Source organism: Saccoglossus kowalevskii, chromosome 20 (genome assembly GCF_978046115.1).
Source record: "Saccoglossus kowalevskii chromosome 20, keSacKowa6.1, whole genome shotgun sequence".
Lineage (NCBI taxonomy): Eukaryota > Metazoa > Hemichordata > Enteropneusta > Harrimaniidae > Saccoglossus > Saccoglossus kowalevskii.
In genome coordinates, this window is record NC_140660.1 from 30,176,181 (window position 1) to 30,190,973 (window position 14,793).

Sequence of the window (14,793 nt, forward strand, 5' to 3'; positions counted from 1 at the left end):
AAGTCCCTGTTTTCAGACTTCAATCGAACGGGGAATAAAAATTGTGACTACTCGACCCTTAGTATTCGCATTCCATTTTATGTGACATTGGCTCCGTGTCGGGTCCCTTCATGATATTTTGTCTACAACAAGGCTTGGTTGGCCACCTTTATCTGATTATATTACATGTTGTCATTTAAATAACCCAGATCACATATGACCCAAGTTTTATTTAAATCTGTTAAGTGGTATATATGAACTCAGAAATTTGTGCATATTTGGCAAATTCATATACACTGATTTTAACGCCAAACTAATCAGGTCTGAGAATCATAACACAAAATTTCATCTGAATTTATTGGTAAGGGGGAATCTTGGTATGAATCCCATGAACAAAGACGTTTTTGCACAACAAATATAAAAAAAGATATTATCATCGTTAATTATATAATTTTTTATACTAATTGGAATGCACATAATAATATTCGTAAGAGTAAAAATCATTCAGTACACAACATGCTCATGCAAAAACTGTGCTGAGAGACAGACAAAATGGCCTCCAATGGGCACAATTTGCATACATGATTAGTTATTACTGCATAGGGCTTAATTATTTGGTGGGTTTTATTTTCCCAGCTAAATGTGCTAAATTAAAACTCAGTAAACTTTCACAATCCAGTGAATTCAAAACCTAGTGAATATCCTTGCAACATCAAATATGCTGAAATTAAAACCCAGTGAATACTTCCTCTACAGTAACTTGAATCACCATAGATTTCATTCAATGTAGTAGTAGCAAGTTTCATTGAAAATTACTACTGTAACACCATAGATGTCAATTTGACTTCACTTTTGGCACACATTAGATCCGCCTCTTTGATGGTTATATTTTTCTTCAGAGATACCAGTAAAGCTATTGACTCTTTCAATAATACATCCATGACAAATCTTGTCGCAAACCTGAAATTAAGTTGGAAGAAATCGTGTAAGTGACTTAATAATATAGAAAATCAAAGAAAGCTTAGAAAGAACTCCCGTGTGCTGAGAGTATTGGAGACACATTAAAAATTAATTCAAAATTACTTGAACTTGAGATGTTGATGGAAACACAGAAAACTAATTATGCAAATTAGGTAACTAATATGAACAGATTTAAGTGTAAAACTAATAAGGTCTGCACAATGTACCAAGTTTCATTGAAATGTGATTAGAACCAAAATAATATTAATTATTATGCTAATTAGAGAATTAATATGAACAGATTTTAACCCAAAATTAATCAGGCTGTCTATTGTCCTAGAGCACTTATGTACCAAGTTTTATTCAAATGTGATGATCAATACTTGAGATATCAGTATTAACTAATTATATTAATTAGGCGATTAAGAAGCATAAATATTTACCAAAAACTAATATGGTGTATAGTCATAGGTTCATTGAAATGTGATGGGTACTCTTTAAAAGTTTCATTGAAATCCAATGAGTGGCTTTTAGACATCAGTGCAACAGCCATAAAACAGCAAAAAATTAACTAATTATGCAAATTAGGTAATTAATAGGCACAATTATTTATCCCAAAATTAATCAGGCCTCTGCAGTCCTAGAATATCTATGTCGCAAGTCTCATTGAAATGTGATGATTAGTACTTGAGATATCAGGTGAAAAGCTGAAAATTAACTAATTATGCTAGTAAGGTGATTAATATGCACAAATATTTACCCAAAAACTAATTAGGTCTCTGCACAGTCCTCAAGTAACTATGTACCAAGTTTCATTGAAACATGATCATTACTACTTGAAATATCAAATGCTGAAAATTAATTAATTATGCAAATTAGGTAATTAATATGTACTGATATTACCCTAAAAACTATCAGGTCTGTGCAGTGTCATATGACATATATGTACCAAGTTTTATTGACATGTTATGATTAGTACTTGAGATATCAGTGGAAAAGCCGAAAATTGATTAATCATTATGTAAATAACAGATTTTTACCCAAAAATAATCAAATCTGCGCATTAGTTCAGAGCATCCATGTGCCAAGTTTCATCAAAATCCAATGAGTGGTTCTTCAGATATCAGTGGAACAGTCTTGGAACAGCTAAAAATCAGCTAATTATCATGCAAATTAGGTAATTAATATTCATAGATTTTTACCAAAACCTAATCAACTCTGCGCATCATTTCAGAGCATCTATGTACCAAGTTTCACAAAAATTTGATTAGTGGTTCTTGAGATAACGGTGGAACAAAAAAAGTGACATACATACATACAGACATACAGACAGGGTAACTGCAAAGACTCCCTTTTGTGTTTCGCACACGGGAGTCAATAAAACAGTGCATGCTATAGTTCTATTATCAGGTCAATGAACAAGCAGCCTGTCGGCTGAGATAGCTCCGCTGTTAGCAATGACATTTCAATTAATGAACTGAATATATCATTAGAAAATGAACAATATGTATAGTATCAAAGCAATCGAGAAGTTTTCAACAAGTCGAAAATATCACTTTACAAAAAATGACAAAAATATTTATCAAAATTAGAGAATTAAATATATCATCACGAAATGAACAAATCTGAGAGCGGTCCGCATGTAGTACCTATGTATATATAAAATATCAAAGCAACCAGACTTGTGGTTTTCAACAAGAAGTTGAAAATATCACTTTTTACCAAAAATGACAAAAATATTTATCAAAATTAGAGAATTAAATATATCATCACGAAATGAACAAATCTGAGAGAGATCCACATGCAGTACCTATATATGTAATATCAAAGCAATTGGACTTTTAAATCTAAGAGAGGTCTACCCAGGGTAGATATACACCAAGTATAAAAGCATTCAGGCTTATACTTTTCAAGAAGAAGTCGAAAAAGTAAAACATTGACACGGAGGACGGAGACGGACAATCACTCATATGATAAGCTCCGCTCGAGAAAGTCAACAGTGGAGCTAAAAAATGGCTTCCAGTTGGCCATTTTGTACACTCGATATACATCCTATACAAGCTTCGGCTTAAGAGCGTGTGTACCACTATTCCCATTATAATGAAGGCCTACATGTACCACCACTACACATCTACAAAGTAATTACTACACCCACCTGGATGTGATAGACCTGTAATAATTTCATTATCACTAGTACATGTATAATGTGTTCGCAGACAATAATCACGCTCTCGTGGACCTAGTCTGCAGACATAGTAATGATACTATTATTGCCATTATAATGAAGGCCTACATGTATCACCACTACATGTCTACAAAGTAATTACCGGTACTACACCTACCTGATAGACCTGTAATAATTTCATAACCACTAGTATAATGTGTTCGCAGACAATAATCACGCTCTCGTGGACCTAGTCTACAGACATAGTATTGTACCACTATTCCTATTATAATGAAGGCCTACCACCACTACATGTCTACAAAATAATTACTACACCTACCTGCATATGATAGACCTGTAATAATTTCATAACCACTAGTATAATGTGTTCGCAGACAATAATCACGCTCTCGTGGACCTAGTCTACAGACATAGTATTGTACCACTATTCCCATTATAATGAAGGCCTATCATCACTACATGTCTACAAAGTAATTACTACACCTACCTGCATATGATAGACCTGTAATAATTTCATAACCACTAGTATAATGTGTTCGCAGACAATAATCACGCTCTCGAGGACCTAGTCTGCAGACATAGTAATGGCACTACTATTGCCATTATAATGAAGGCCTACCACCACTACATGTCTACAAAATAATTACTACACCTACCTGCATATGATAGACCTGTAATAATTTCATAACCACTAGTAAAATGTGTTCGCAGACATTAATCACGCTCTCGTGGACCTAGTCTGCAGACATAGTAATGGTACCACTATTCCCATTATAATAAAGGCCTATCATCACTACATGTCTACAAAGTAATTACTACACCTACTTGGATGTGATAGACCTGTAATAATTTCATTATCACTGGTATAATGTCTTCGCAGACAATAATCACGCTCTCGTGGACCTAGTCTGCAGACATAGTAATGCCACTACTATTGCCATTATAATGAAGTCCTACCACCACTACATGTCTACAAAGTAATTACTACACCTACCTGGATGTGATAGACCTGTAATAATTTCATTATAACTAGTATAATGTGTTCACAGACAATAATCACACTCTCGTGGACCTAGTCTGCAGACATAGTATTGTACCACTATTCCTATTATAATGAAAGCTTACCACCACTACATGTCTACAAAGTAATTACTACACCTACTTGGATGTGATAGACCTGTAATAATTTCATTATCACTAGTATAGTGTGTTCGCAGACAATAATCACGCACTCATGGACCTAGTCTGCAGACATAGTAATGGTACCACTATTCCCATTATAATGAAGGACTATCATCACTACATGTCTACAAAGTAATTACTACACCTACCTGCATATGATAGACCTGTAATAATTTCATAACCACTAGTATAATGTGTTCGCAGACAATAATCACGCTCTCGTGGACCTAGTCTGCAGACATAGTAATGGTACTACTAATGCCATTATAATGAAGGCATATCACCACTACATGTCTACAAAATAATTACTACACCTACCTGGATGTGATAGACCTGTAATAATTTCATTATCACTGGTATAATGTGTTCGCAGACAATAATCACGCTCTCGTGGACCTAGTCTACAGACATAGTAATGGTACTACTAATGCCATTATAATGAAGGCCTATCACCACTACATGTCTACAAAGTAATTACTACACCTACCTGGATGTGATAGACCTGTAATAATTTCATAACCACTAGTATAATGTGTTCGCAGACAATAATCACGCTCTCGTGGACCTAGTCTGCAGACATAGTAATGGTACTACTAATGCCATTATAATGAAGGCCTATCATCACTACATGTCTACAAAGTAATTACTACACCTACCTGGATGTGATAGACCTGTAATAATTTCATAACCACTAGTATAATGTGTTCGCAGACAATAATCACGCTCTCGTGGACCTAGTCTACAGACATAGTATTGTACCACTATTCCTATTATAATGAAGGCCTACCACCATTACATGTCTACAAAATAATTACTACACCTACCTGCATATGATAGACCTGTAATAATTTCATAACCACTAGTATAATGTGTTCGCAGACAATAATCACGCTCTCGTGGACCTAGTCTGCAGACATAGTAATGGTACCACTATTCCCATTATAATGAAGGCCTATCATCACTACATGTCTACAAAGTAATTACTACACCTACCTGGATGTGATAGACCTGTAATAATTTCATAACCACTAGTATAATGTGTTCGCAGACAATAATCACGCTCTCGTGGACCTAGTCTGCAGACATAGTAATGGTACTACTAATGCCATTATAATGAAGGCCTATCATCACTACATGTCTACAAAATAATTACTACACCTACCTGGATGTGATAGACCTGTAATAATTTCATTATCATTGGTATAATGTGTTCGCAGACAATAATCACGCTCTCGTGGACCTAGTATGCAGACATAGTATTGTACCACTATTCCTATTATAATGAAAGCTTACCACCACTACATGTCTACAAAGTAATTACTACACCTACTTGGATGTGATAGACCTGTAATAATTTCATTATCACTAGTATATTGTGTTCGCAGACAATAATCACGCTCTCGTGGACCTAGTCTGCAGACATAGTAATGGTACCACTATTCCCATTATAATGAAGGCCTATCATCACTACATGTCTACAAAGTAATTACTACACCTACCTGCATATGATAGACCTGTAATAATTTCATAACCACTAGTATAATGTGTTCGCAGACAATAATCACGCTCTTGTGGACCTAGTCTGCAGACATAGTAATGGTACTACTAATGCCATTATAATGAAGGCCTATCACCACTACATGTCTACAAAATAATTACTACACCTACCTGGATGTGATAGACCTGTAATAATTTCATTATCACTGGTATAATGTGTTCGCAGACAATAATCACGCTCTCGTGGACCTAGTCTACAGACATAGTAATGGTACTACTAATGCCATTATAATGAAGGCCTATCACCACTACATGTCTACAAAGTAATTACTACACCTACCTGGATGTGATAGACCTGTAATAATTTCATAACCACTAGTATAATGTGTTCGCAGACAATAATCACGCTCTCGTGGACCTAGTCTGCAGACATAGTAATGGTACTACTAATGCCATTATAATGAAGGCCTATCATCACTACATGTCTACAAATTACTACACCTACCTGGATGTGATAGACCTGTAATAATTTCATAACCACTAGTATAATGTGTTCGCAGACAATAATCACGCTCTCGTGGACCTAGTCTACAGACATAGTATTGTACCACTATTCCTATTATAATGAAGGCCTACCACCACTACATGTCTACAAAATAATTACTACACCTACCTGCATATGATAGACCTGTAATAATTTCATAACCACTAGTATAATGTGTTCGCAGACAATAATCACGCTCTCCTGGACCTAGTCTGCAGACATAGTAATGGTACCACTATTCCCATTATAATGAAGGCCTATCATCACTACATGTCTACAAAGTAATTACTACACCTACCTGGATGTGATAGACCTGTAATAATTTCATAACCACTAGTATAATGTGTTCGCAGACAATAATCACGCTCTCGTGGACCTAGTCTGCAGACATAGTAATGGTACCACTATTCCCATTATAATGAAGGCCTATCATCACTACATGTCTACAAAATAATTACTACACCTACCTGGATGTGATAGACCTGTAATAATTTCATTATCACTGGTATAATGTGTTCGCAGACAATAATCACGCTCTCGTGGACCTAGTCTACAGACATAGTATTGTACCACTATTCCTATTATAATGAAGGCCTACCACCACTACATGTCTACAAAATAATTACTACACCTACCTGCATATGATAGACCTGTAATAATTTCATAACCACTAGTATAATGTGTTCGCAGACAATAATCACGCTCTCGTGGACCTAGTCTGCAGACATAGTAATGGTACTACTAATGCCATTATAATGAAGGCCTATCACCACTACATGTCTACAAAGTAATTACTACACCTACCTGGATGTGATAGACCTGTAATAATTTCATAACCACTAGTATAATGTGTTCGCAGACAATAATCATGCTCTCGTGGACCTAGTCTGCAGACATAGTAATGGTACTACTAATGCCATTATAATGAAGGCCTATCACCACATGTCTACAAAATAATTACTACACCTACCTGGATGTGATAGACCTGTAACAATTTCATAACCACTAGTATAATGTGTTCGCAGACAATAATCATGCTCTCGTGGACCTAGTCTGCAGACATAGTAATGGTACTACTAATGCCATTATAATGAAGGCCTATCATCACTACATGTCTACAAAGTAATTACTACACCTACCTGCATATGATAGACCTGTTACAGTAATAATTTCATTATCACTGGTATAATGTGTTCGCAGACAATAATCACGCTCTCGTGGACCTAGTCTACAGACATAGTATTGTACCACTATTCCTATTATAATGAAGGCCTACCACCACTACATGTCTACAAAATAATTACTACACCTACCTGCATATGATAGACCTGTAATAATTTCATTATCACTAGTATAATGTGTTCGCAGACAATAATCACGCTCTCGTGGACCTAGTCTACAGACATAGTATTGTACCACTATTCCTATTATAATGAAGGCCTACCACCACTACATGTCTACAAAATAATTACTACACCTACCTGCATATGATAGACCTGTAATAATTTCATAACCACTAGTATAATGTGTTCGCAGACAATAATCACGCTCTCGTGGACCTAGTCTGCAGACATAGTAATGGTACCACTATTCCCATTATAATGAAGGCCTATCATCACTACATGTCTACAAAGTAATTACTACACCTACCTGGATGTGATAGACCTGTAATAATTTCATTATCACTGGTATAATGTGTTCGCAGACAATAATCACGCTCTCGTGGACCTAGTCTGCAGACATAGTAATGGTACCACTATTCCCATTATAATGAAGGCCTATCATCACTACATGTCTACAAAGTAATTACTACACCTACCTGGATGTGATAGACCTGTAATAATTTCATAACCACTAGTATAATGTGTTCGCAGACAATAATCACGCTCTCGTGGACCTAGTCTGCAGACATAGTAATGGTACCACTATTCCCATTATAATGAAGGCCTATCATCACTACATGTCTACAAAGTAATAACTACACCTACCTGGATGTGATAGACCTGTAATAATTTCATAACCACTAGTATAATGTGTTCGCACACAATAATCACGCTCTCGTGGACCTAGTCTGCAAACATAGTAATGGTACTACTAATGCCATTATAATAAAGGCCTATCATCACTACATGTCTACAAAGTAATTACTACACCTACCTGGATGTGATAGACCTGTAATAATTTCATAACCACTAGTATAATGTGTTCGCAGACAATAATCACGCTCTCGTGGACCTAGTCTACAGTCATAGTATTGTACCACTATTCCTATTATAATGAAGGCCTACCACCACTACATGTCTACAAAATAATTACTACACCTACCTGCATATGATAGACCTGTAATAATTTCATAACCACTAGTATAATGTGTTCGCAGACAATAATCACGCTCTCGTGGACCTAGTCTGCAGACATAGTAATGGTACCACTATTCCCATTATAATGAAGGCCTATCATCACTACATGTCTACAAAGTAATTAATACACCTACCTGGATGTGATAGACCTGTAATAATTTCATAACCACTAGTATAATGTGTTCGCAGACAATAATCACGCTCTCGTGGACCTAGTCTGCAGACATAGTAATGGTACCACTATTCCCATTATAATGAAGGCCTATCATTACTACATGTCTACAAAATAATTACTACACCTACCTGGATGTGATAGACCTGTAATAATTTCATTATCACTGGTATAATGTGTTCGCAGACAATAATCACACTCTCGTGGACCTAGTCTGCAGACATAGTAATGGTACCACTATTCCCATTATAATGAAGGCCTATCATCACTACATGTCTACAAAGTAATTACTACACCTACTTGGATGTGATACACCTGTAATAATTTCATAACCACTAGTATAATGTGTTCGCAGACAATAATCACGCTCTCGTGGACCTAGTCTGCAGACATAGTAATGGTACCACTATTCCCATTATAATGAAGGCCTATCATCACTACATGTCTACAAAGTAATTACTACACCTACCTGCATATGATAGACCTGTAATAATTTCATAACCACTAGTATAATGTGTTCGCAGACAATAATCACGCTCTCGTGGACCTAGTCTCCAGACATAGTAATGGTACTACTAATGCCATTATAATGAAGGCCTATCACCACTACATGTCTACAAAATAATTACTACACCTACCTGGATGTGATAGACCTGTAATAATTTCATAACCACTAGTATAATGTGTTCGCAGACAATAATCATGCTCTCGTGGACCTAGTCTGCAGACATAGTAATGGTACTACTAATGCCATTATAATGAAGGCCTATCACCACTACATGTCTACAAAATAATTACTACACCTACCTGGATGTGATAGACCTGTAATAATTTCATAACCACTAGTATAATGTGTTCGCAGACAATAATCATGCTCTCGTGGACCTAGTCTGCAGACATAGTAATGGTACTACTAATGCCATTATAATGAAGGCCTATCATCACTACATGTCTACAAAATAATTACTACACCTACCTGGATGTGATAGACCTGTAATAATTACATAACCACTAGTATAATGTGTTCGCAGACAATAATCACGCTCTCGTGGACCTAGTCTCCAGACATAGTAATGGTACTACTAATGCCATTATAATAAAGGCCTATCACCACTACATGTCTACAAAATAATTACTACACCTACCTGCATATGATAGACCTGTTACAGTAATAATTTCATTATCACTGGTATAATGTGTTCGCAGACAATAATCACGCTCTCGTGGACCTAGTCTACAGACATAGTATTGTACCACTATTCCTATTATAATGAAGGCCTACCACCACTACATGTCTACAAAATAATTACTACACCTACCTGCATATGATAGACCAGTAATAATTTCATTATCACTAGTATAATGTGTTCGCAGACAATAATCACGCTCTCGTGGACCTAGTCTACAGACATAGTATTGTACCACTATTCCTATTATAATGAAGGCCTACCACCACTACATGTCTACAAAATAATTACTACACCTACCTGCATATGATAGACCCGTAATAATTTCATAACCACTAGTATAATATGTTCGCAGACAATAATCACGCTCTCGTGGACCTAGTCTGCAGACATAGTAATGGTACCACTATTCCCATTATAATGAAGGCCTATCATCACTACATGTCTACAAAGTAATTACTACACCTACCTGGATGTGATAGACCTGTAATAATTTCATAACCACTAGTATAATGTGTTCGCAGACAATAATCACGCTCTCGTGGACCTAGTCTGCAGACATAGTAATGGTACCACTATTCCCATTATAATGAAGGCCTATCATCACTACATGTCTACAAAGTAATTACTACACCTACCTGCATATGATAGACCTGTAATAATTTCATAACCACTAGTATAATGTGTTCGCAGACAATAATCACGCTCTCGTGGACCTAGTCTGCAGACATAGTAATGGTACCACTATTCCCATTATAATGAAGGCCTATCATCACTACATGTCTACAAAGTAATTACTACACCTACCTGCATATGATAGACCTGTAATAATTTCATAACCACTAGTATAATGTGTTCGCAGACAATAATCACGCTCTCGTGGACCTAGTCTGCAGACATAGTAATGGTACCACTATTCCCATTATAATGAAGGCCTATCATCACTACATGTCTACAAAGTAATTACTACACCTACCTGCATATGATAGACCTGTAATAATTTCATAACCACTAGTATAATGTGTTCGCAGACAATAATCACGCTCTCGTGGACCTAGTCTGCAGACATAGTAATGGTACTACTAATGCCATTATAATGAAGGCCTATCACCACTACATGTCTACAAAATAATTACTACACCTACCTGGATGTGATAGACCTGTAATAATTTCATAACCACTAGTATAATGTGTTCGCAGACAATAATCACGCTCTCGTGGACCTAGTCTGCAGACATAGTAATGGTACTACTAATGCCATTATAATGAAGGCCTATCATCACTACATGTCTACAAAGTAATTACTACACCTACCTGAATGTAATAGACCTGTAATAATTTCATTATCACTGGTATAATGTGTTCGCAGACAATAATCACGCTCTCGTGGACCTAGTCTACAGACATAGTATTGTACCACTATTCCTATTATAACGAAGGCCTACCACCACTACATGTCTACAAAATAATTACTACACCTACCTGCATATGATAGACCTGTAATAATTTCATTATCACTAGTATAATGTGTTCGCAGACAATAATCACGCTCTCGTGGACCTAGTCTACAGACATAGTATTGTACCACTATTCCTATTATAATGAAGGCCTACCACCACTACATGTCTACAAAATAATTACTACACCTACCTGCATATGATAGACCCGTAATAATTTCATAACCACTAGTATAATATGTTCGCAGACAATAATCACGCTCTCGTGGACCTAGTCTGCAGACATAGTAATGGTACCACTATTCCCATTATAATGAAGGCCTATCATCACTACATGTCTACAAAGTAATTACTACACCTACCTGGATGTGATAGACCTGTAATAATTTCATAACCACTAGTATAATGTGTTCGCAGACAATAATCACGCTCTCGTGGACCTAGTCTGCAGACATAGTAATGGTACCACTATTCCCATTATAATGAAGGCCTATCATCACTACATGTCTACAAAGTAATTACTACACCTACCTGCATATGATAGACCTGTAATAATTTCATAACCACTAGTATAATGTGTTCGCAGACAATAATCACGCTCTCGTGGACCTAGTCTGCAGACATAGTAATGGTACCACTATTCCCATTATAATGAAGGCCTATCATCACTACATGTCTACAAAGTAATTACTACACCTACCTGCATATGATAGACCTGTAATAATTTCATAACCACTAGTATAATGTGTTCGCAGACAATAATCACGCTCTCGTGGACCTAGTCTGCAGACATAGTAATGGTACCACTATTCCCATTATAATGAAGGCCTATCATCACTACATGTCTACAAAGTAATTACTACACCTACCTGCATATGATAGACCTGTAATAATTTCATAACCACTAGTATAATGTGTTCGCAGACAATAATCACGCTCTCGTGAACCTAGTCTGCAGACATAGTAATGGTACTACTAATGCATTTATAATGAAGGCCTATCACCACTACATGTCTACAAAATAATTACTACACCTACCTGGATGTGATAGACCTGTAATAATTTCATAACCACTAGTATAATGTGTTCGCAGACAATAATCACGCTCTCGTGGACCTAGTCTGCAGACATAGTAATGGTACCACTATTCCCATTATAATGAAGGCCTATCATCACTACATGTCTACAAAGTAATTACTACACCTACCTGCATATGATAGACCTGTAATAATTTCATAACCACTAGTATAATGTGTTCGCAGACAATAATCACGCTCTCGTGGACCTAGTCTGCAGACATAGTAATGGTACCACTATTCCCATTATAATGAAGGCCTATCATCACTACATGTCTACAAAGTAATTACTACACCTACCTGCATATGATAGACCTGTAATAATTTCATAACCACTAGTATAATGTGTTCGCAGACAATAATCACGCTCTCGTGGACCTAGTCTGCAGACATAGTAATGGTACCACTATTCCCATTATAATGAAGGCCTATCATCACTACATGTCTACAAAGTAATTACTACACCTACCTGCATATGATAGACCTGTAATAATTTCATAACCACTAGTATAATGTGTTCGCAGACAATAATCACGCTCTCGTGGACCTAGTCTGCAGACATAGTAATGGTACTACTAATGCCATTATAATGAAGGCCTATCACCACTACATGTCTACAAAGTAATTACTACACCTACCTGGATGTGATAGACCTGTAATAATTTCATTATCACTGGTATAATGTGTTCGCAGACAATAATCACGCTCTCGTGGACCTAGTCTGCAGACATAGTAATGGTACCACTATTCCCATTATAATGAAGGCCTATCATCACTACATGTCTACAAAATAATTACTACACCTACCTGGATGTGATAGACCTGTAATAATTTCATTATCACTGGTATAATGTGTTCGCAGACAATAATCATGCTCTTGTGGACCTAGTCTGCAGACATAGTAATGGTACTACTAATGCCATTATAATGAAGGCCTATCACCACTACATGTCTACAAAATAATTACTACACCTACCTGGATGTGATAGACCTGTAATAATTTCATAACCACTAGTATAATGTGTTCGCAGACAATAATCATGCTCTTGTGGACCTAGTCTGCAGACATAGTAATGGTACTACTAATGCCATTATAATGAAGGCCTATCACCACTACATGTCTACAAAATAATTACTACACCTACCTGGATGTGATAGACCTGTAATAATTTCATAACCACTAGTATAATGTGTTCGCAGACAATAATCACGCTCTCGTGGACCTAGTCTGCAGACATAGTAATGGTACTACTAATGCCATTATAATGAAGGCCTATCACCACTACATGTCTACAAAATAATTACTACACCTACCTGGATGTGATAGACCTGTAATAATTTCATAACCACTAGTATAATGTGTTCGCAGACAATAATCACGCTCTCGTGGACCTAGTCTACAGACATAGTATTGTACCACTATTCCTATTATAATGAAGGCCTACCACCACTACATGTCTACAAAATAATTACTACACCTACCTGCATATGATAGACCTGTAATAATTTCATAACCACTAGTATAATGTGTTCGCAGACAATAATCACGCTCTCGTGGACCTAGTCTACAGACATAGTATTGTACCACTATTCCCATTATAATGAAGGCCTATCATCACTACATGTCTACAAAGTAATTACTACACCTACCTGGATGTGATAGACCTGTAATAATTTCATAACCACTAGTATAATGTGTTCGCAGACAATAATCACGCTCTCGTGGACCTAGTCTGCAGACATAGTAATGGTACCACTATTCCCATTATAATGAAGGCCTATCATCACTACATGTCTACAAAATAATTACTACACCTACCTGGATGTGATAGACCTGTAATAATTTCATTATCACTGGTATAATGTGTTCGCAGACAATAATCATGCTCTCGTGGACCTAGTCTGCAGACATAGTAATGGTACCACTATTCCCATTATAATGAAGGCCTATCATCGCTACATGTCTACAAAGTAATTACTACACCTACCTGGATGTGATAGACCTGTAATAATTTCATAACCACTAGTATAATGTGTTCGCAGACAATAATCACGCTCTCGTGGACCTAGTCTGCAGACATAGTAATGGTACTACTAATGCCATTATAATGAAGGCCTATCATCACTACATGTCTACAAAGTAATTACTACACCTACCTGGATGTGATAGACCTGTAATAATTTCATTATCACT

At 36.4% G+C, this 14,793-nt stretch overlaps 1 long non-coding RNA gene across 1 annotated transcript in view; it reads right to left on the bottom strand.

Annotated features, from left to right (window-relative positions):
• Window positions 1–912: 912 nt before the first annotated feature.
• The window catches only part of LOC146730205 (uncharacterized), a 30,117-nt gene continuing 16,236 nt past the window's right edge, over window positions 913–14,793 (bottom strand). The window contains exon 3 of the long non-coding RNA XR_014927910.1: window positions 913–939. This is a non-coding gene — a long non-coding RNA (uncharacterized LOC146730205). The remainder of the gene's footprint in view (window positions 940–14,793) is intronic.